General features: G+C 35.3%; 1 protein-coding gene across 2 annotated transcripts in view; it reads right to left on the bottom strand.

Moving 5' to 3' along the window:
• The window catches only part of RhoGEF64C (Rho guanine nucleotide exchange factor at 64C), a 165,753-nt gene that overhangs the window by 118,049 nt on the left and 26,289 nt on the right, over positions 1-21,415 (bottom strand). For both annotated transcript variants that reach the window (XM_089731099.1, XM_028174690.2), the window contains exon 2: positions 3,541-3,580. The gene's annotated coding sequence lies outside the window, so the exon portion shown is untranslated. The remainder of the gene's footprint in view (positions 1-3,540; positions 3,581-21,415) is intronic.

Genomic DNA, 21,415 nt, shown 5'->3' with positions numbered 1-21,415 from the left:
TCAAGCAATTAAGGCTGACATATTTTTTGATGGGCGATGCAACAGCAATTATCGGCGAATCGAAGTATCCTGACATATATCTGGTTGGCGCTATAAATAAATTCCAGAAATATAATTTAGCTTAGGACGCTTAATAAAATGTGTAATTTATGTAAAAATGTACAATCTGTTTTATAATGGCGGAGATCACGGCCTCCTGGATTTTTTTAGCCGCGCATGCGCGTGGCGGACCATAGGTTTCGCCACACCAGTATTGTAGACCTGAACAACATTTGGACTATTAGTCTACCAAGGAACGGCATATGCTCAAAGGAAGATGTGCTTTATGCAGTCGTTTTCTAATAAGTCACAAATAAATTATTAGTCTCAAAAAACAAAAAACAAAATTCATTGTATCTAATAATTACCGTTGTACTGTTACATGTGAGACCTTAGAACTATGTTTCAAGGTGGGTGGCGGCATTTACGTTGTAGATGTCTATGGGCTCCAGTAACCACTTAACACCATATGGGTTGTGAACTCGTCCACCCATCTAAGCAATAAATAAAAATAATAATAAACTTTCAAAAGTTTCAAAACAACTTCAAACCGGTCCCCAAACATAATCTTATTACGAAAAAGAAAATACTATAGATGTTATGCCTAACAACATAACGATTGAATAAAAATCGGTATTTTTGAAGAGTCAACAATCGAAGAAATCTCTCCGGTCATCGCGTTTGTTGACCGAGACCTCGGATTATATAAGATTATCAGTAGTAAAGTTTGTAGAAAGTCACAGCGGTATTGCTGAGACCGCGAGTCCGTTTTCGGATTTCTCCAACACCGGTTTTTATAAGAAAGCGCTATTTTTTTTTTTTAAATCAACAGAAAAAATGTTCGAAACCATAGTTTTTTCATTAGAGAACATTGAATTAACGATTAATTAATTTCAAGTTTGGACAGATTTGCTAAAAACGCGCGGCTTTCTTAAATTAAATTCTGGTTACAGATGTTGGTAAACATAACATTATTACGGTACAGGTTCAATCTTTTCTGTTCTCAAACAAGATTTGGTTCACGATCACCGTCCTTATAAATGATGGATATTAAGCCGTGTGTTACATTTAATTTACAAATATACTAATATTGTAAAGAGGAAAGATTTGTTTGTTTGTTTTATACTAATATTATAAAGAGGAAAGATTTCTTTGTTTGTTTGTTTCAAATAGGCTCCGAAACTACTGGACCGATTTGAAAAATTATTTTTCCATTAGAAGCCGACATTGTCCCTGATGAACATAGGCTACTTTTTTTATTTTATTTTTTATTTTATTTTTTTGGTTTCATGTGTGTTTTAATGTTTCCGAAGCGAAGCGAGGGCGGGTCGCTAGTTTACTAATAAGTATATGGAACGAACTAATGACTATTGAGTTTAAGGACGTACTGTGAGCACGCAGGGAAAGAAAGTATTTATGTCACAGAAATCTCAATATTGTTTAGATTCTGATATATAAATTTATATAAATATTTTCTAGTTTGCCATCTATATCTATCAAACATATCTCCGATTACTTATAGATAAATAAAAAGTAAGAAAAATGAATTAGATAAAAAAAAATGTTTTATTGAAGACAAAAAATGTATGAAAATAAAACAAGCAGCGATAAAATAATAGCAAGTAATCATTAATTAGCAGCTATGCGTTAAGCGTTAATTTACCGCTGTTCGAAAACTGATTGATACTTTCTTTCTGATTGATTCTTTCTTTTGATTGAAACTTTAAGCTGACCAATTTATTTGTGTTATTACGCGTACGTCGATTTTATATGTTTGTTTTTTTTCTTTCTAATTGAACTAAATTTGCATTGTTGTTCTTAAATAGGGGACTTATCAGACGTCCTGATATGAAAACATGGACATCTGCTTGTAGTGCTGCCTAAACAATCTAATTTTAATATATAACTTTTTAGGTACCTGTTGTGTTAGCGTGTATGGGCACAAGTGATACTCAAGACGGCCAGTGACACACTAACATTTATTTTAAACATAACATTTCCTCCCTTAACAGTTCAAGACATATGAACTATTAAGACACATCAACACTATTAAGACTAACAAAATTACAAACTACACATTTAGTAAAACTTTAGTAAATCCCACTTAAATGCATAAAACAATTCGTTTTACAGTTTTTTTTTTTTTTGGTGTAGTGATTACTGCCAACCTGCGTGTCGTCTTTGGGACGGGTACAACTAGCCTACTTCTCCTCTAATACTGCAGCACCACGCACGTTTTCAGAACAAAAACCAAATTTGATCTATAACTTGATTAAACGAACATTTCAAAATTAATTATGACGTTTAAAAATAAAATATTAAAAAATAAACGCTTCAATAGCAAACTAAAAATGTCATCTTCTTATATACTGTCCACAACATTACAGATCAAGACATTAATTAGATCGAAGTCATAGAATTATTTAATTGTCAAACATTCAAGTCAATCGAATTTCTCAAAATCGGTGAAAAGGACGTGCAAAGATTCCGTCACACAAAAACAAACGTACATACAGACCAAGTTAATAAAAGCGTATTGAAAAGCATATACCGCAGCCCACCTGTAGACATTAGAACTTATTCTGTGTCCGCGTGAATAGGTACCAACACGCCGCTTATCTGCCGCGAAATATTCATGGCGTTTCCAAAGATCAGGGGTATACATTTGACACTATAATACAATTCATACTTTACGTTGCGATGTCTATGTTTTCAGGTGGCCACTTATTAACAAATGGGTATTACGACAGTAAAAAAAAAACAAAACTAAAAAACAAAAAAAAAAATTAACTTTATCTCACATGTCATGTTTATGTCACCGACTATTATTTGTTTTATATGCTCACTCTGTACATATGGTGTTAAATAAAGTGTTATATTATTATTATTATTATTTTCATATGTTTCCCCTTTCTCAGTTCAGTCTTATTATTATTATTTATATTTATTTAAAATCTTATTAATTACATATTTTTTAAAAAAGATATTAAAAATACAATTTTTCAAAAACACTATATAAAAATAGATTGCCGCTGATGGCGGTGTCTACGACACAAGCCACCAGTGGTTAGGACTCCAGAGTGAGAAACCTCCTCACAATGCGTGCAGTATCGAGGATAACTGCTTTCTGTATTAGGCCCTTAACCCAGCTGGATAACGATTATTATTATTATTAAGTTTAAAAAAAAAAGGTGGATATCAATTCAATATGCATTATTCAGGATACTGACAAAATCTTGATTAAATTTAAATGGCATAGATACGGTGAGAAGGGCATGCTTTTAAATTTAAAAAAAATCATCATAATAGATTCAATTAGAATAAAGTTCCGACATAACACCAAAAATTACAGTGGATATGACAGCCTCCTCTTTTTTTTGAAGTCGGTTAAAAATGCGGCTATCTTCGAAAACGTAACATTTAGAATAGCATTACGTTGAATTAAAAATACCTATTATATATGTATGTACGCAATTACGTAACGTATTACATAATACACACCTAGTGTATTAGCGGAGCTCCACAACTGCGATATTCGAACCTGAAACCAAAATAAGCGATTAGCATTACGTTATAACTCCACTAAGAAACGTGTTATTAATTGCTATTTGTATAATGCTAAGATAATGAATGTAGCACTTTCATGGTAATCATGCTTTATAGTTTAAAGCGTAATGGAAGAAAAGGCTTTTTTTATTACGCAGAAATAAGTTAAACTGGCTTATATAAAAGTTCGCAGGTGTTACGAAAGCCCTTGGACATCAGAACGTCGAGACATGCATCAAAGTTTAACTGGATTATAATTTATAATACCATCCTATTTCTCAGAGCACAACGAATGACTTCTTCGAAATATTCAACGTAACGTCTCAACGAAGATCTAAAAGCTTTGTATTAAACGTGTATTTTAATATTAAAATATCATGCTAAAATGAAAAGTGAAATTATCGAAAGTAAATGGCCGAAACGAGCGGCCATTTTGACTAATTTGATGCACGTGTTTTGTTGACAAGTTCTATCCGTAGGCGCGGCCATCTTGAAATTTGTATAAGTGTTGATTTATAGTTCATAAATAACAATAATAATAGACAATGATTAATCGACTCACTATAAAAATGATATGTAGAAAAATTTGAACAAAACAATACGCAATCTAACAAATATAGAAATTTATATGCTCTTGAGACTTCGACCACTTGTCTTGGGGTGCATGCTGACAGTCACGTTGTAAAGTCGATGAGATCAGGAAACTATTTTACAACAATTGGGCTGTAAACTTGTTCACCCATAACTAATAAATAAATAAAATAAAAAAGTAAACACAATTCAGAATCTGATGAAAATAATTGGCAATTGCTTTTTTCCTATCCTATACCTCATTTCTCTTTATTGTGTATTGACGTAAACTTGGTAAAAACGTATAAGGCTAGGCCTTAAGTCGAATGAATTTGTCCATAATTTTATTTTCTCAACCTCATATTACATCAATAGTTTAGTTAAGATTTCGTTCCATACAATTTCATAGATTAAACAACTCAATGGCTAATGATGTGATGTAAACATCTTGGTGCATCATATATTTTATGATGCACCAAGTCACGGATCTGTCAACTTTCCCAAAAAACTCAAATATAAGTGTAAATAAATCGAATAAAAACATGAATCTAGTATTTGAATTTAAAAACATAATTTCTGCTTTAAAGGTTTACGTAATTATGGTAACTTTTTAAAAGTCTCGATTTAAATTGCTAAATTATTTATCGATTTCACAAACATCATTTGATGTGTCTAGAAAAATAGTTTCTGTTCAATAACATAATTCATAATTTAAGGTTCATGAATTATTTTAATTTCAAACAACAACTGGTGATTTATAAGCACTGTTGTTTACGATTTTTAGATTTAGTCAGTTTCTGAGACCTTAGAACTCATGACTCCAGGTGGGTGGCGGCATTTAGCAGCTCTCAACGCTTTTAGACAGTCCAAGTTCCAGTCACCGTTCTCCGCAGAGTTCTTGCAACTTAACTCTCACCTTTTTTCCCCGGATCTTCTTAGTGGGTCGCGACTCTAATCCGGTGGTAGATTCAACAAAGTACTGCTCTTTCTAGAGCAGATATAAGCAAATTATTTTAGATTGATTGGTTTGTTTGTTCGATGAAGCTAGAATATGCCGGCTACCGGCGCATAAGGATGAAAAAAAAGTAGAAATAGAGAAAGCACTTGCAACGACTACTGCGTGTGCACAGTACGCCAGACCTTTATTGAGTGTATCAAACTTTTTACTATATCAACTACAATTACGAACGTCTAAGGTGTAAGACGAATAGAAATCGATCGAAATCTATCCAGTTTTATGTGTAATGAGCGCACAATGGATGGCTCCGGTCATTTTATGTATCTACAGATTTTACTATGGAGCGTTACGGCGTAAGCGTAGTCCAATTCTATATTTTTTTTATTGCTTAGATGTGTGGACGTGCTCACAGCCAACCTAGGTGTTAAGTCGTTACTGGAGCCCAACGACATCTACAACCTAAATGCCGCCACCCACCTAGAGATATAAGTTCTAAGGTCTCAGTATAGTTACAACGGCTGCCTCCACGTTCAAACCGAAACGCATTACTGCTTCACGGCAGAAATAGGCGGGGTGGTGGTACTTACCCGTGCGGACTCACAAGAGGTCCTACCACCAGTAATTACGCAAATTATACCTAATTTTGCGGGTTTGATTTTTATTACACGATGTTATTCCTTCACCGTGGACTTCACAGTCTAATAAATACACGCACGTGATATTGACAATTTATTTAGAGGTAAATGACTTCACAGCGTAGTTTCAAGAACAACAGATTCTAATGTGATTTGTTCAAGTCACGTACATGACGAATTTTGTTTAGAAAAAACACGAATATTCGAGGAATTCAATTACGATTTTTTTTATAGCCCTTGTAGGCAGATGAGCATACGGCCCACCTGGTGGTGAGTGGTTATCGTCGCCCATGGACTTCAGCAATGCCAGGAGCAAAGCCAAGCCGCTGCCTACCGTTAACCTTACGAAACACTAATTCTAAATCTTCTTCCATTTGGTTTAATCAACTGCTCATATTAAGTATGCCTATAAATTATTTTTATATATCCCGAAATACAGTTGCACGTGAATGTAACATAAAGATATCCCCACTATTTTTATCATAATTCACGTAAATAATACCTTATCAATAAATAAATCTATATTTCAAAACATTCTAAAAAACATAAAGCTCATCAGATGCAGCCATGTAGCTTTACGCGTCCTTTTCTAACGGATAGCACGGAGGTGTGTCTATAAGCTTAAAGTCAATGAACTCCGCGTACATTGAATACTAATGAGCACTGTAAAGTACTTCTGAGTTAGATCAGAACGAGCGAGGAAGGAAGTAATTGAATGATAAGATTGTTGCAAACGATTTATTTATTACTATGGCAACATTCAAAAGTGGTTCACAAATTTAATATTAAAATGAACGTCGTGTTGTGAAATGAGTTTTTATTTAATACTAGCTGACCGGGCAGACTTCGTAGTGCCTCAATCGATAAATAAAAGACCTAAACTTTTGTTTAAAATAAACTTAAAGCAAACAAAAGGAATCCGTCCGACGGGGGACACATCAAAGGAAAAACAAAATTGTTATTTTTATTTAATTCCGAGCATTTTCATATTTATCTACCTTTTTAACCTTCTCTGGACTTCCACAAATGATTCAAAACCAAAATTATCCAAATCGGTCCAGCCGTTCTCGAGTTTTAGCGAGACTAACGAACAGCAATTAATTTTTGTATATATAGACAAGAGTTTAAAAGCGATTTGTTCATAAACATTATGTGAGGGTACTTCATAAATACGTTCGCTCCCAACTAGTTCCAGTTATTCTCAAAGTGAATATTGAATTAATAAAAAACACTGCGAACAATTTATGGACACAAAAATAAATAAATGTGTTGAATATACGTTAACATCTCTGTTATAGAAATTAACCGATGCTAACGTAACAAAAATAGTTTAGTAACTAATAATTATTTTTATTTTTTACGAGTTCACAATTAAGCAAACTTTCAAATAACATGTATGTCGTAATAATTTTCGCTCTGAATTATAACGATCAAAACATTTAATAAACGATGCGAACAATAATCATCAATAAACTTTTACATAACGTTAAGATTTGTTAGTAGAATAACTATTAACAATAGTAATTAACGGTTGACATGACGTTACGCAATGTGCGGCGTTGGCGCGTTAAATTATGATCGGTGGTCGCAATTATAGGGTTGCCATGTTCTAGAATTTGCATATATCGGGTACAAAGAATATCTACTATTACTAGAAGTCCCCTGGTAGTCGAAATTCGGCGCGCATCGCGGTACCGTAAGTTTCGTGTAGTCGGTGTGGTGGAGCTCGATGGGGTTTAGTCGGTAGTCGTTCTGCGGGGCATCCTCTTCGCGCCCCTTTTTCAAGGCGTAGTCTCCTGTGAGAAATTGGGGGAGGTGAAGGACCTCGGTCCTTCTCTTCTCCCCTTCTTCCTCTCAGGAGGCGCCGGAGTCCGACATAACCCGGTCCGTTACCCCCCTCGACCGGGTATCCGTAAATGGATTCCCCAGCGTTAAAAAAAAAAAAAAAAAAAATGGTAGTCGAAATTCGACTATAGTTAATTAAAATTATAAGTTTGTACACTATTAAGATTCTATTGTCAAAGACTATAATCACAGATTTCGCCAAGACTACACTATAGATAAATAATAATTAAAGATAAACAATATTAACCTATTCTCAATTTGACTATAGCAATAACAAAAGTTTGACAATAAACAAAGAGTATATATATATGTGTTGTGTCAAATACATGGTAGTGTGTGTAATATTTTTTATTGATTTACTTAATGTATTTTTAATACATAATTTAAAAAAAATATTAGCATTCTGCACTCCTTCTCTATATTCTATATAAATGTGGGAAATTTCATACTCCTCCAATTTTCGTAAAAATGGGTACAAAGTTTTTGGTTCACGTATTAATATATAGATAACACTGGCGTATGCTGAGCCAGCAATGGTATGTACTAATGTCCTGGCTATTTCTGTCACGAAACAGTCCATTACCCGTTTGAAGATCAACAGGAGCTATTGGACATCATGTCTCAAGGAGCGACATTAATAGCCCGACAAAACATTTTACCTATATATTTTATCAGAGCATTTACAAGCCACGATTTCAGCACAAAAACGTGTCTACCGAAAAATTTCGTCAGGCAGCCCTACGTGGAACGCGTATTTCAAACAAATTGCAACGAATAAAAGTAACAAGAGTATTAAAGAGATGAATGTATTTAATAGTTACAAATAAACAAGAGAGAGAGTGCTCTTCAGATTACATCATACGGCTGTAGGCGTCGCTTAGCCTTATTTTTTTCTACGCTTACCGTCATTAGATCAGTTACACGTAACGGTCACCATTACATGTAGTACTAAACACAATTTAAATTGTTTTGCAAAACAAAATTACCATCACATGTTTTAAGAATGACGTCAATGGTTATAGTTTTTTTTGTTGTGGTAGTTCCGTTATTTTCATGTCTAATTTGAGCCCCTTTTTCGGGCAGTGGGAACCCTAAGCACGTGGTTTTCGTGCATAGGGTGCACGCGGCGTAAGTGAGTCTTGATGGTCCACAGATGTTGGGAGCGGACCACTGGTCCCAACACCCACCACTCCCCTTGCACTCTCTCACCCGACGTCAGAACCCAGACATAATAAGGAGATTGCCGCGGTCAAGACTAGGTAAAACAAGAATTGCGGCGATACCCCGAGGACACTCGACCGACCCCCTATTTCCTACCTTAAGTAAAGGTGGCAGAGCATATTTTGACACATTTTTTAAATATATGAGCGTCTTTAAGACAGAATAAAAAAATTACCAATTAAAACGCGAGATGAACAAACAAAATAAACATAATGAAATAAAACATACACAAGAAAAGTAAATTCTATGTAGTGTTCTTAATTCTCCGTATTTTCGATATATATCTTTATACGATTCATAGAACACAGAAAAACCGTACTTATAAAAAAGTTATACATGGTTATACACATTTTATTACGGGTAGAAATACAAGGATCTTTTTTTTCTCTATCAGGTACAGAATCCGTGATTTAAAAAAAAACCGAGGAGCATTAATGAGATGATTTTATTCAAGTGTTTTGAAATTAAACCGGATGCGAAACGAGTGGTTTTTTTTTGTTGCTTAGATGGTTAGACGAGCTTACAGCCCACGTGATGTTAAGTGGTTACTGGAGCCCATAGACATTTACAACGTAAATGCGCCACCCACTTTGAGATATAAGTTCTAAGGTCTCAGTATAGTTACAACGGCTACAGAAACGCATTACTGCTTCACGGCAGAAATAGGCGGGGTGGTGGTACCTACCCGTGCGGACTCAGAAGAGGTCCTACCACCAGTAAAGAGGCCCTACCACCAGTGTCATTCGAAACTGACTATTCGATCGCTGTATTGATTACGCAAAAACTTCAACACGAATACAGAATAAGGACATATCGAAACATGGACTACGAGAGAGCAAACAACATTACTAAATTATTGATGACATAACATTAACATGTTGTAAGTAAACGTATTGCATACTAGATAATTTATATAATTTTATTTAATTTAATTTGATTATAGAAGGAGCCTTTATATAATTTTTACGTATTAAAATGTATTTCGATTTCATAGCGCGGTTTTTGGTTATAGTGAGTTCCCGATAATTGCGAAGACTGCGGTTAGGATGTTAAGAACAAACGTGGCTGCCCTCTTTCTACCGAGAGGGCTGGTGGTCGTGGCGCCGACGACCGCCAGTCCGGCGTCCCGAGGGGGAGGGTGATCGGAGAGATGTTCTCCGCACTAAACGCTTCACTTTCCCCCCTTTGCCTTTGATGAGTTTCATGAGTTCTGTCTCATGCGAGGTTTGGACGTTGGTTGTTGAACGACAGGAAGTTTTAGTCAGTTTGACTTTGACATGCTCCACCCTCCATCCCCAGTGGAGGGCGGAAGTCCGGCGATTTCCTCCTGACCAAAAAAAAAACCGTCTTTCTGAACCTTAAACTAAAAATAAGACCCGTTATAAAATAGTTTAAATTTAAATCAATTCGTTATATTTGTTTAGTTTAAAGGCCTATTTAAATTAAAAACGGCTACTTTTTTTTCTAATACTACGTCATTCGCACTGTGGATAGACAGAGTGGCTCCAGGTAGTATGGATGAACTCTACTCAGGTGGTGGGCGGTGCGATAGTAAAAACGAGATGATGGGATCATCTCAAACTGTATACATATTTAAACAGTACAACAAAACTACACACATACATTTCCAATATTCGTCAAACATTTTCAAACAATTGAAAAGACAAGACAAAGTAAATCTATTCAATGACAAACCGCCTCATTAGTATTGGTTCCAGTATACCGTGTTAACCTCCCCGGCAGCCACATTCGGGTATTGTCTGCATGTATGCGACATTCAGCAGTGAAACCATGGATAAGTCGAAAATACTTTGTTTTATTGTGACAGAGCAATGAAGGTTGCTTTGCGTCTTTAAGAAAATGATCTAAATACGTACAGAAAGCGTCGAAGATTTAATATCGTTGCAAATTTATGCTTCTTCACAATGCCGAATATGTTTACGAATTAAAATATAATACAACAATGTTTGAAGGTTCCAAATTTTAGTGTAAGTAGTTTCGGCTACATTGATTATTTATTGGCTAGCGTAAATATAAGGAAAACGAACACACACACACAAGAGCACACATTTATTCATGACTAACTGACCCGGCAGACTTCGTAGTGCCTTAATCGATAAATAAAAGACCTAAACTTTTGTATAAAATAAACTTAAAACAAACAAAGGAATCCGTCCGAAAGGGGACACATCAAAGGAAAAACAAAATTGTTATTTTTATTTAATTCCGAGAATTTTCATATTTATCTACCTTTTAAACCTTCTCTGGACTTCCACGAATAATTCAAGACCAAAATTAGCCAAATCGTTCCAGCCGTTCTCGAGTTTTAGCGAGACTAACGAACAGCAATTCATTTTTATATACATAGATAGATAGATTAATTTGGTGTCTCAGTCTATACTATTAATTGTTGGTCTGCGAGTATTTTAATATTTTATTTACAATCAAAGTATGTTACTGTGATTTCGCAAAACATCAATCGTTTACCTTGAGAAAGACTATTGTATTTCAAAAAATTACATACAAGCATTAACAATTACATTTAAATGATTACTCAATCCAGCGAAATGGAATTCAGTAGGTACGTAAATTCCCACATTTTAGCTCACGTCACATACCGTATCCATTTTTTTTAATCACTATCACGTTTCGTGTTACGCAAGTCAAGTCCATTGTGATATGAGAAACGTGGACTTTCTAAGAAAATATCTGTTTAATTACTTTTTTGTAATTTTTTTTACAATACAGCTAAAGGTAAAACCAATTTCTTATTACGAAGAGATTATTTTATTTCACGTAATATGTATAAGTTTCGGGAAAGCGACCGCGCGGGCGCAGTCCGACCAGGTGGTTCGACCAAATCCGCACCACACTGGAGATCACATTCCACGACGCCCTTAATGCGGCCAATGATCGGAGGCGCTGGCGGGACATTACAAGGAGCAAAATCCTGTCGACATATAATGGTCGACCCTCAGAAGTGAGGAAACGACGCGAGGACGAGGAGGAGGAGGAGTATAAGTTTCGATTTGGGACGATTTGTCTAAATGTTAACTGTGAGAATATCATTAGATAGTTATTCAATTATTGTGAGTATTTAAAGATGTTCTAAAGTTTATTTCAAGGATATTATTACGTGTCTTATCGACTCGAGCATTCTAGGATCCGTGTTCTTCAAACACAAAATATTTACAAATAAAATTTACTTTATTCATATCGTCATTCAAACACTGATGGTGAGAAGTACGAAATTGTATCAATCGACAGTCACCTTTATCGTTTCTAACGTAAGGTTTCAAGCAGTAAACATACGTCGTTTTGATTCCGAAGACGTATATCCGAAACATTGGTTTGGTTGCGTAACAAATTAACGAATAAAACATTTTTAGATCGTTTCGGGACACTTGTGCTTACACAAGTGCTTTTCTTGCCTCACGAGTTTGAAAGAATAGTTAGTTCCGTTATGACCAATGGCGCAACTAATTTAATTAAAATATATATTAGATTTTTTGAACTGTTAAGAATGAAACTCAGATCTTGTAGTCTCAAGTGAATCTTATACCGTCTGTTCCCATTCAAACCGCATGACTGATTCGTGACATTAACAGGGTAATAGTCCACTAGGGCTTTAATACGCAGCACGGCCATTTATACGGCCACGGCGTAAGATTTTTATTAACCGACTTCATAAAAGGAGGAGGTTCTCAATTAGACTGTATGTTTTGTTTTTTATGTTTGTTACCTCATAGCTTTTGACTGGGTGAATCGATTTTGATGATTCTTTTTTTTATTGTGTAGAAAGCTGAGGCTTCCCGGGTGTTCCCATTTCAATTTAATCTAATTCTGATAATGGTATCCATGAATTAACCATGTCTTAAATTTGCATTAAGTACGTGCGCGACAAATAGATGAATAACTCAATATCACGCCAACCGATTTCTCTCCATTATTGTTTTTAGTGTATATTAATTTGTTTTGGAATTTTTTTTTTTTTTCTATTTGAAGTCGGTTTTTGTTAAAGCATGTCTATTTACAATTATTTTCAGACTTCAAGCACCACCGCATTACCCAGAATACACTCCACGATGTATCTTCCATATGCAGTGGTTTCCTACATTGATAACGGAAGTTAGGCACATAAAATCATTACCATGAGTATTAAGTTATACGCAAAACGAAATAATTAGTAATTAAATAACATACTTACCGTTTTGCATGTTAATGTTTTAGTGTGTATAAGACAAAGTGAATTACCGCTAACGCGAACAAAGTAACTAATTAAAGTCATACTCGCGAACATAACATATAATAAATAAGACACCTTACGACTCGAACATTTCATTTTGCATAATTATTATTGGCGTTTCACGATATAACTTGTGTTTTACGAACAGATTACCATTCGGATTCCATGATTGTTATCGCCGTAAACCAGGGCTGTCGATCTCAATGTATTTTGGTTTGGGCGGTGGTTTTAGGGCTCACTCGGATTTCGACGTTGAGTGTTCATAATAACCAAAAAATCATTCTTTGTTAATGTTTGCATGTTGCCAGTGGAACTTGATCCGGCCCGATAATAACGGTATTTTAACGGTAGGCAGCGGCTTGGCTCTGCCCCTGGCATTGCTGAAGTCTATGGGCGACGGTAACCACTCACCATCAGGTGGGCCGTATGCTCGTCTGCCTACAAGGGCTATAAAAAAAAAAAAAAGAATAACACTTTAGTGGGTTCTTAAATCACTGTTTTCAGTTTTACTGAGTTCACGATATCCCAGCGCTGTGTAGATAAAAAAATGCGGGTAGGATGTTAGTAGCAGGCATATTCGTCTACCCTCTTCCGAGTCCGTTTTTATGAATTTTTTAGATGAGGCCCAATCGTTACCGGAGCCCATAGATTAAGGAAGATTGGAAGGTTGGACAACGACTGACCCTTCAAACCGAAACGCATTACTGCTTCACGGCATAAATAGGCGGGGACTCACGACAGGTCCTACCACCAGTAAAATGTAGTTTACCATGTGTGTCTTCTTACTTTTAAAGGGATATTAACATACACCAACCGCTACGAAAAGATTATTTAATTATCAAAGTTTTATCGAAACAACAAAAAAAAAGAATTAGAAATACATACATAGCAAGAAATCCTCGTGTTGTTTTAAATCGATAAAGCACGTACATCGATTACGTATTTCACATTATCGATAACGTTTCATTCGTGCAAGATCACGCATCGTTGTAAGAATGCGAGAGCTCACGTTCCGCAGGAGAATTCACACATGAAAAAATGATTCAAGGTTTGCTGTTTGATCGACCGGTTAATAGGACGTGTACATATTATATGGTGCTGCGATTGTTATAATTGGTAGCTGATGAAACTATTGTGATTAATTTTCCGTGGGGAAAAATTACGCGGAATGTTTTTAAGTTTTGGAACGAAGTTCATTATGGGACGATGCGGAGGGGTACCCTAACCGGGAAAAAAACGTCCGTAACGTAAGATTTTTATTAGTAATGCATACAGTGTACGACTTCACTTTGTAATAACGTACAAAAAATAACATATTTTTTTGAAACTGATTGAAATTTTTTATAAATCATTGTGAATAAAATAAAGTTGATAATTTTGTAAAGGAGTTTTTTTTTTTTAACAATAAAAAATTCATAATTTAAAATATATACCCGAATAATTATTAATTTTATACCTCGAATAGAACCTAAAATTAATATTTTTATAATAAGGAACTTCGTTCCTATCCGGTGTCCCACGACACCACACATCATTTTATAATTATATAGTGTTTTTTGCGGAACGAATTTTTTTTTTTTTTTTTATGATTGATAGTTTACTGGTGGCCCGAAGGCCTTTCCAGTTTCACCAGGACAGGTGGGCGAGCAAAGGCTCAGCCAAGAGGGGCGGGATTAGCTAACAACTGCCCGAGCGCCTCAGAAGGAGACCTAACAACTCAAGAGCAATTGCTTCGCGAATGAATCTACTACCGGATCGGAATCGCGACCCGCTGAGAAGATCCGGCGAGAAACTCAGCGAGCTGAGGATCGGTTTTAAGTGGCCAATAAGTTGAATGCTGCAGTTCAATAAATGACTATTGTATCATCGTTTAGGTGAAGGATGGCTGATGGATGGCGAGACTATTGGACCATCGATATTATAACCAACATTTGCCCCAACCTTTGCCCGATACATAATGGATCAATTTACTTATGACAGCGTATTTACAAAGCACTCGAAATAACAAAAGATTCGAATTATATTCCGTAACGAACTTGTAATACTAACCTTATGTTTTAAATTATGTACATCGTAATAATTATTGTAGACATTTAAGAGAATGAATACGAATTGTTGTATGCAATTGTAAAATATGTAAATAAAAATATTAATAATGCATAATATCTTAGTTGTTCTGTGTTCGTTAGATTGCAGATGATTTTAAAGATTCTAATTTGAATAGAACATCGCAGATAACAATTTAGATTTGATATTTAAATGGCATTATTCATTTAAGTAACAACACTAGGTGAGGTTGTTGAAAAAAACAAGGAATATTGTTTAATTGTGTAATTTGTACTTTGATATGCACATTGTTCGTAATTGTATGATTTAAATACTTTATATTTTTCGTTGTTTGGTAGACGGAATGGTGCGATTCTAGGCTGACACGATACAGCTGTAAATGCGCCACCCACCTTGAGATATAAGTTCTAAGGTATCAGTATAGTTACAACGGCTTCCTCACCCTTCAAACCGAAACGCATTACTGCTTCACGGCAGAAATAGGCGGGGTGGTGGTACCTACCCGTGCGGACTCACAAGAGGTCCTACCACCAGTAAATTCTCGATTGTATCGGATAACCACTGCGTCAACTTTGAAACCTCAACGCGAGACTGGGAGCGGTAGAAGCAGGTCGGTCCACGCTACTTGTTCGAACTCCCAATTCGACCTACCACAATCATAAACTCTCGTTTTCATCTGTTTATACGTAAGTCGTATAAAACCTAATCTGTTTAGAATGAGTTTGTCAATGTTTATAAGGTGAAAGTCACTTCCGTTTCCCACGACGGTCGGACGATCGGAGGCACGGAAACGAAAAATCGTAATAAACGATCTTGATATTATGTATGTAAAAACTGATTTTAATAGGTATTTTACACACATTCTTGTCTCTCCTACTTAAATAGCGACAGTAGAATAAATATTTTTATAGCATACGATCAATCTTTACGACTAACGTATCCCGATGTTTTATTTGTGTTCCCGTATCTATATATTAATACGTGAATCAAAAACTTTGTATCCCTTTTTACGAAAATTGCGCGGACGGAGGAGTATGAAATTTTCCATACTTATAGAGAATATAGAGAAGAAATGCACAATGCTAATATTTTTTTAAAATAATCCATAAAAGATATATTAAATCAATAAAGAAAACATTACACACACTACAGACCATGTATTTGACGCACACACGCATGCATACTATTTATTGTCAAACTTTTGTTCTTGCGTCTGGTCAAATTGAGAATATGTAGATTAAATATTGTCTTTATTAATATTTTTTTATAGAGTAGCGTTGGCGAAATTTATGATTATAGAAGTATAAAATACAATCATAATAGTGTACAAACTTAGAATTCCAATTAATTATAGTCGAATTTCGACTACTGCGGGACCTCTCGTATTAGTTATTGTGCGAATGAATTCCTATAATCATAGTGTTTTGATCGACAGTCGATATATGCGATATTGATATGCCGTAATTTCTCCAGCTGATGAGCTTCACACCACTAGTCAAACCACACAAAGCACTCATTCGCTTATTTACGCAATGAGTAAGCAAAAAATCGAGATGTGATCGCCCAAAATCATCTATTCGTTGGTCAAGTTGTTAGTGAGGTTGTTTACTATGTGAAAACATTCGGTGTAGTGTACTTATTCTTGTCTCGTATGTTTCCCTTCCAGGCGAGAATTTTACGGCAGATTAATGTAGAAAATTCGAATTGAAAATTAAGAACCATAAAAAAAATACCACCTCTTTCGCTGACAGTTTTATGGGTTGAACAAATTTAAGTCATCGATATCTTAAAATTAATTTAAATCTTAATAATAATAACTTGTTTAAATCTTTAAGTGTGTCATTTTTATACGTATAAAATATGTTTGCTTTTTTTTGCAGTAATTTGAGGCCGCGGTTTTTTTTTAATGTAGATTTTTAAATCAAAACCAGAACACTTCCTTCGCAAAGGAGATTTGAAAGTAGTTCGATACGAAGTACTACTGCTCGGATGCGTCTTGTGGTCATGTATGACGATGACTTACCAACGAAAGTTATCAAATACAAAAAAGCTTTTTAATTAAGGTCTCATTCTGGTGTTAGGACCTCTTGAGAGTCCGCATAGGTACCACCACCCTACCTATTTCTGCCGTGAAGCAGTAATGCGTTTAGGTTTGAAGGGCGGAGCAGCCGTTGTAACTATACTGAGGCCTTAGAACTTATATCTCAAGGTGGGTGGCGCAGTTACGTTGTTGATATCTATGGGCTCAGTAACCACTTAATACCAGGTCGGCTGTGAGTTCGTCCACACATCTAAGCAAAAAAAATCATTCGTTTTCTTCTAACCTTTTTTTTTCACCCGCTTTTTTTCCTGATCCGGATACCGAGCCTCTTGTGAGGTCCCTGTGCTTAGGGATCGCGGGGCGTGTGAGATTGGACGGTCCACAGATGTGTGGAGCGGACCGCGGGCCCGTGGGTAGGGCGGTATTTACGGCCCTACCCACTAAACAAACCTCCCTTAGCCTACGTCTATGTCACTCAGTACATTTTTGTACTATTTTCTTTTAAAATTATTTAAAAACTCAAACCATACAACTATACTCGTTTTGGCCGCGAGTCGTGTCAATACTCAATACATTTATGTAACATAATGAATATTTCAAAACGTCTTATTAAAATAGTATATTTAAACTAGATCACTAAAAACTAAATCTTAATGTGTCTCCGCAAGATTGAAATTTACATAGCATCAGATAATTGTTAAATTAACGATAACGATGCTTACAGACCTTGTCGAATTTAAAATTAGCCATTTAAAATAGAACGCTGTGATAAATACAAAATTCGAATCTTTTGAAATTCGTTTATTTCAGAAAATTTGAGTATCACAATTGCGTAACTTGATACGCTACACTTACAAATGAGCTTCGAATGTTCGTGAGAGAATCTATTGGTGCAATAAACATTAAAACTGCTTAAATTAAACGACAATTAAATTCCTCATCTCTTTCTCTCGTACATAGCTATCTCGCTCATCATCCTCCATTTTGTATCTGTAGCCGGGCGCATGTACGCCCCTTATTGGCGTAATTTTCCCTCCTGGCTGAGCCTTTGTTCGCCCACCTGTTCTGGTGAAACTGGAAAGGCCTCTGGGCCACCAGTGATCCCTCCCTCCCAGTAATCGCCCACGAACGTTAGCAAATACTAGGGGCATAACTAACTTGTTGTCTACTGTTAAGTAGTCCCTACAAGTCTCGTTTGAAGAAGGACCTAACCATTTGACCTAACTAACTACCAGAGACTCTTTCGGTATTTTGTCCGCGATTACGGTCGACTTTCGGTCATTGGACAAACATTGGACAAACACAAACAATTGGAACATTCGACCAACTATTGGAATAACGCCATTGGAAACGATCTATCTCATTTTAAGTCCTATCCAATAGTAGCCACATTCATTAGTCAATATGTCAATATTTCCGTCCTTAATATTCAAATAGTGCCGCCACTAAAACACGTTTGATGATAATTTTTGGAACATCAATACATACGGATTTATGTGTGAGAATGATGAGAGGAGTGAGTATTGAGAAGACGGCTGATAGAAGAGAATGGAAAAGAAAAATTAGCTACGCCGACCCCACCTAGTGGGATGAGGTGGAGAAAAATAATAAAAATATAAAAGATTTATAGGTCACATTTTTCTTCCATATTCCATCCATTGAGTAGGTACGTTCCAAGAAACTTCGAGTAAAGTTTTGTAAATATCTCAAGGTTTGATTTATTTATTTTACTTCATGTATTTATCTACATTGGCGGACTAAATGCCTTATGCATTTTCTACCAATCAACTAACTGGTAGTGCAGAGTAAATAATGATTTTTTTTCCACAGGAGAACATCGCCGGATCCCTATCCGCGCAGCGGGTGGTGTATGTGGGAGTTGAACCTCACTAAAAACTCCTACCGCTCACAGCCGGCGCCCTACCCCGGACCGGGCCGGAGCCCAGTCAGAGCTATTGAGACGGCGGGACAGGGTTTACACAGAGCATATGACATCCATCCCGCCGTCCCCCCGACGCCGGACCGGCGGCCGCCAGCAAAACGACCACCGGTTCTCACGGTAGTAAATAAAAATATAGGTATACAAACAGAAACATATACAAAAAGGTACATACATAATATACTCGTATAAGTGTAAGTATATATATGTATATACACACACATAGAGTTGCCGGTCTTAAAAGTGACACATGACTGGACGGTAATCAAATTTAAGTAATTAAATATTTTGGGAAACGTAATCAGTTTGAATAACAAACAACTAACGGTAGCTCCATGTCATAAAACACAATCACTCGTTGCATTTATTGCTGAATTTTGAAATAATTTCAAACAACGCGTAATGTTATTCAGATAGTGAATTGATATCAAAAATAAATATTAAATTCATTGAAATAATGCTTCCAACGACCAGCATATTACACATGCTTAGTTATTGAACAATGATTACATTAAATGTGAATGTTGCCAGTCTTTTATCTATATATTAATACGTGCAGCGAAAATTTTGTATCCCTTTTTACGAAAATTGCGCGGGCGGAGGAATATGTAAATTTCCACACTTATAGAGAATATAGAGAAGAAGTGCACAATGCTAATATTTTTTTAAAATAATGCATAAGAGGTACATTAAATCAATAAAGAAAACATTACACACACTATGTATTTGACACACACACGCATGCATACTATTTCACCAGACACCGACAAACTAGATCTGTATATGCATACATTGATATAGTATAACATTATGTATTTTATAACCGGGTCTTAGTAATGTCATGTCTAGTAGTATTAAGTATCGATGTCGTTATAGAGCGAGACGCGATTTCTATCCGATATCTCGTTACAGGCATGGAACCGTGACCGTCGGAAGGTCGCAAGGAGAACGGTAATCATTTGAAAAAAAAACCACGATCTAATTTGATTTTTAAATGTTGGCGACAAAAAACCGCCTACAAGACGCTGTTACATAGTATCTTCTGAGTGAAAAGGCATTATTATGAGTATTTTTTTTAAATAAGAATTAAAAGCAGTTGAGCATACAATTTAAAAACGTCATACGCGATTTCAAATGTCGCTTAATAAGGCTTAATCGCTCTTAGCTTAGCCTAAACTACCTATATTTGAATTTAGAATAATATTTTTTTAAATTATTCGACTTAAATTTTTTTTTAATTAATGTATTTCTCGAATAACAGTTTTGAAACATCGATATTATTTTTAAATGCATATTCAAATTCACGTGGAACATTTTGAAACAGTGACCTTGCGTCAGCTCAACAGCTTAGGATACATAAAATATTGAAATTAAATGTTTGAATATTACTAATACAGTATATCTACGACGCCATTTTATTTCTATTAAATATTTTAAGTAACTTTGAATATTCGTAAGAAGACCAACAAAACAACTACAATATCATTGACATTGACACTCCGCTCAGACCGGATCTTGGAGCCAGCTCGTACCTACTATCAATTCAATCTCATTGAGCATTATTAATGATTCCTATATAAGCTAAGATACAATTCCAAACCAGCTATTTAAGATGAAAATCGCAAAGCAACACCTTGTTAAATAAAAATAAATCACTGAGAGCTTAATAATGTAAAATATGCGAATATAACCTTCAATAACGAAATTTAATAATAATACTTAATTGTACAATTCCATTAAAAAAATAAGTTAGTATACATAAGTATTGAAATATAACTAACTATTCTAAGGATTTACTTTTCCAAAAATAAATGAATAATAAAGACATTTAACACCAAGTGAACCGTTTGATTTTTTACCAATTGAGTCAAACAAAAAAAATATATTTTATATAAATATAATTTTGTCCAGCAGTGGACATCTGTGGGCTAAAAGACAGCTCCAGTAGGATAAAACTAAAATATCAAATCTACATTTTGGATCGCATTATTTTAGTGTTACCATGTGTAATCATCATTCTCTCAACTCGTCTACATTTTCCTCTTACACAAATATTACCTTTACAGCTGCAAAGAAATACGCGGCCAATTGAACACGTTCAAAGCCTTGAAATGAAAATGTAACTATAGCCTTCATTGACACGATGAAAAATTCTATTAATGGTTTTCAAACGATATAAATTTCTACGTTGCCGGTAACGGCATCAATTATTTCGCCTAAAATAAAAATTTCAATCGTAGCATCAAAATTAGAACACGTCTAAAAATCTTAAAAGTACGAAAAACTCCAAGATCTTATCGGAATAGCT

This window comes from Bombyx mandarina, chromosome 11 (genome assembly GCF_030267445.1).
Source record: "Bombyx mandarina strain Sakado chromosome 11, ASM3026744v2".
Classification (NCBI taxonomy): Eukaryota; Metazoa; Arthropoda; class Insecta; order Lepidoptera; family Bombycidae; genus Bombyx; species Bombyx mandarina.
This window is presented reverse-complemented; position numbering and strand designations above follow the sequence as displayed.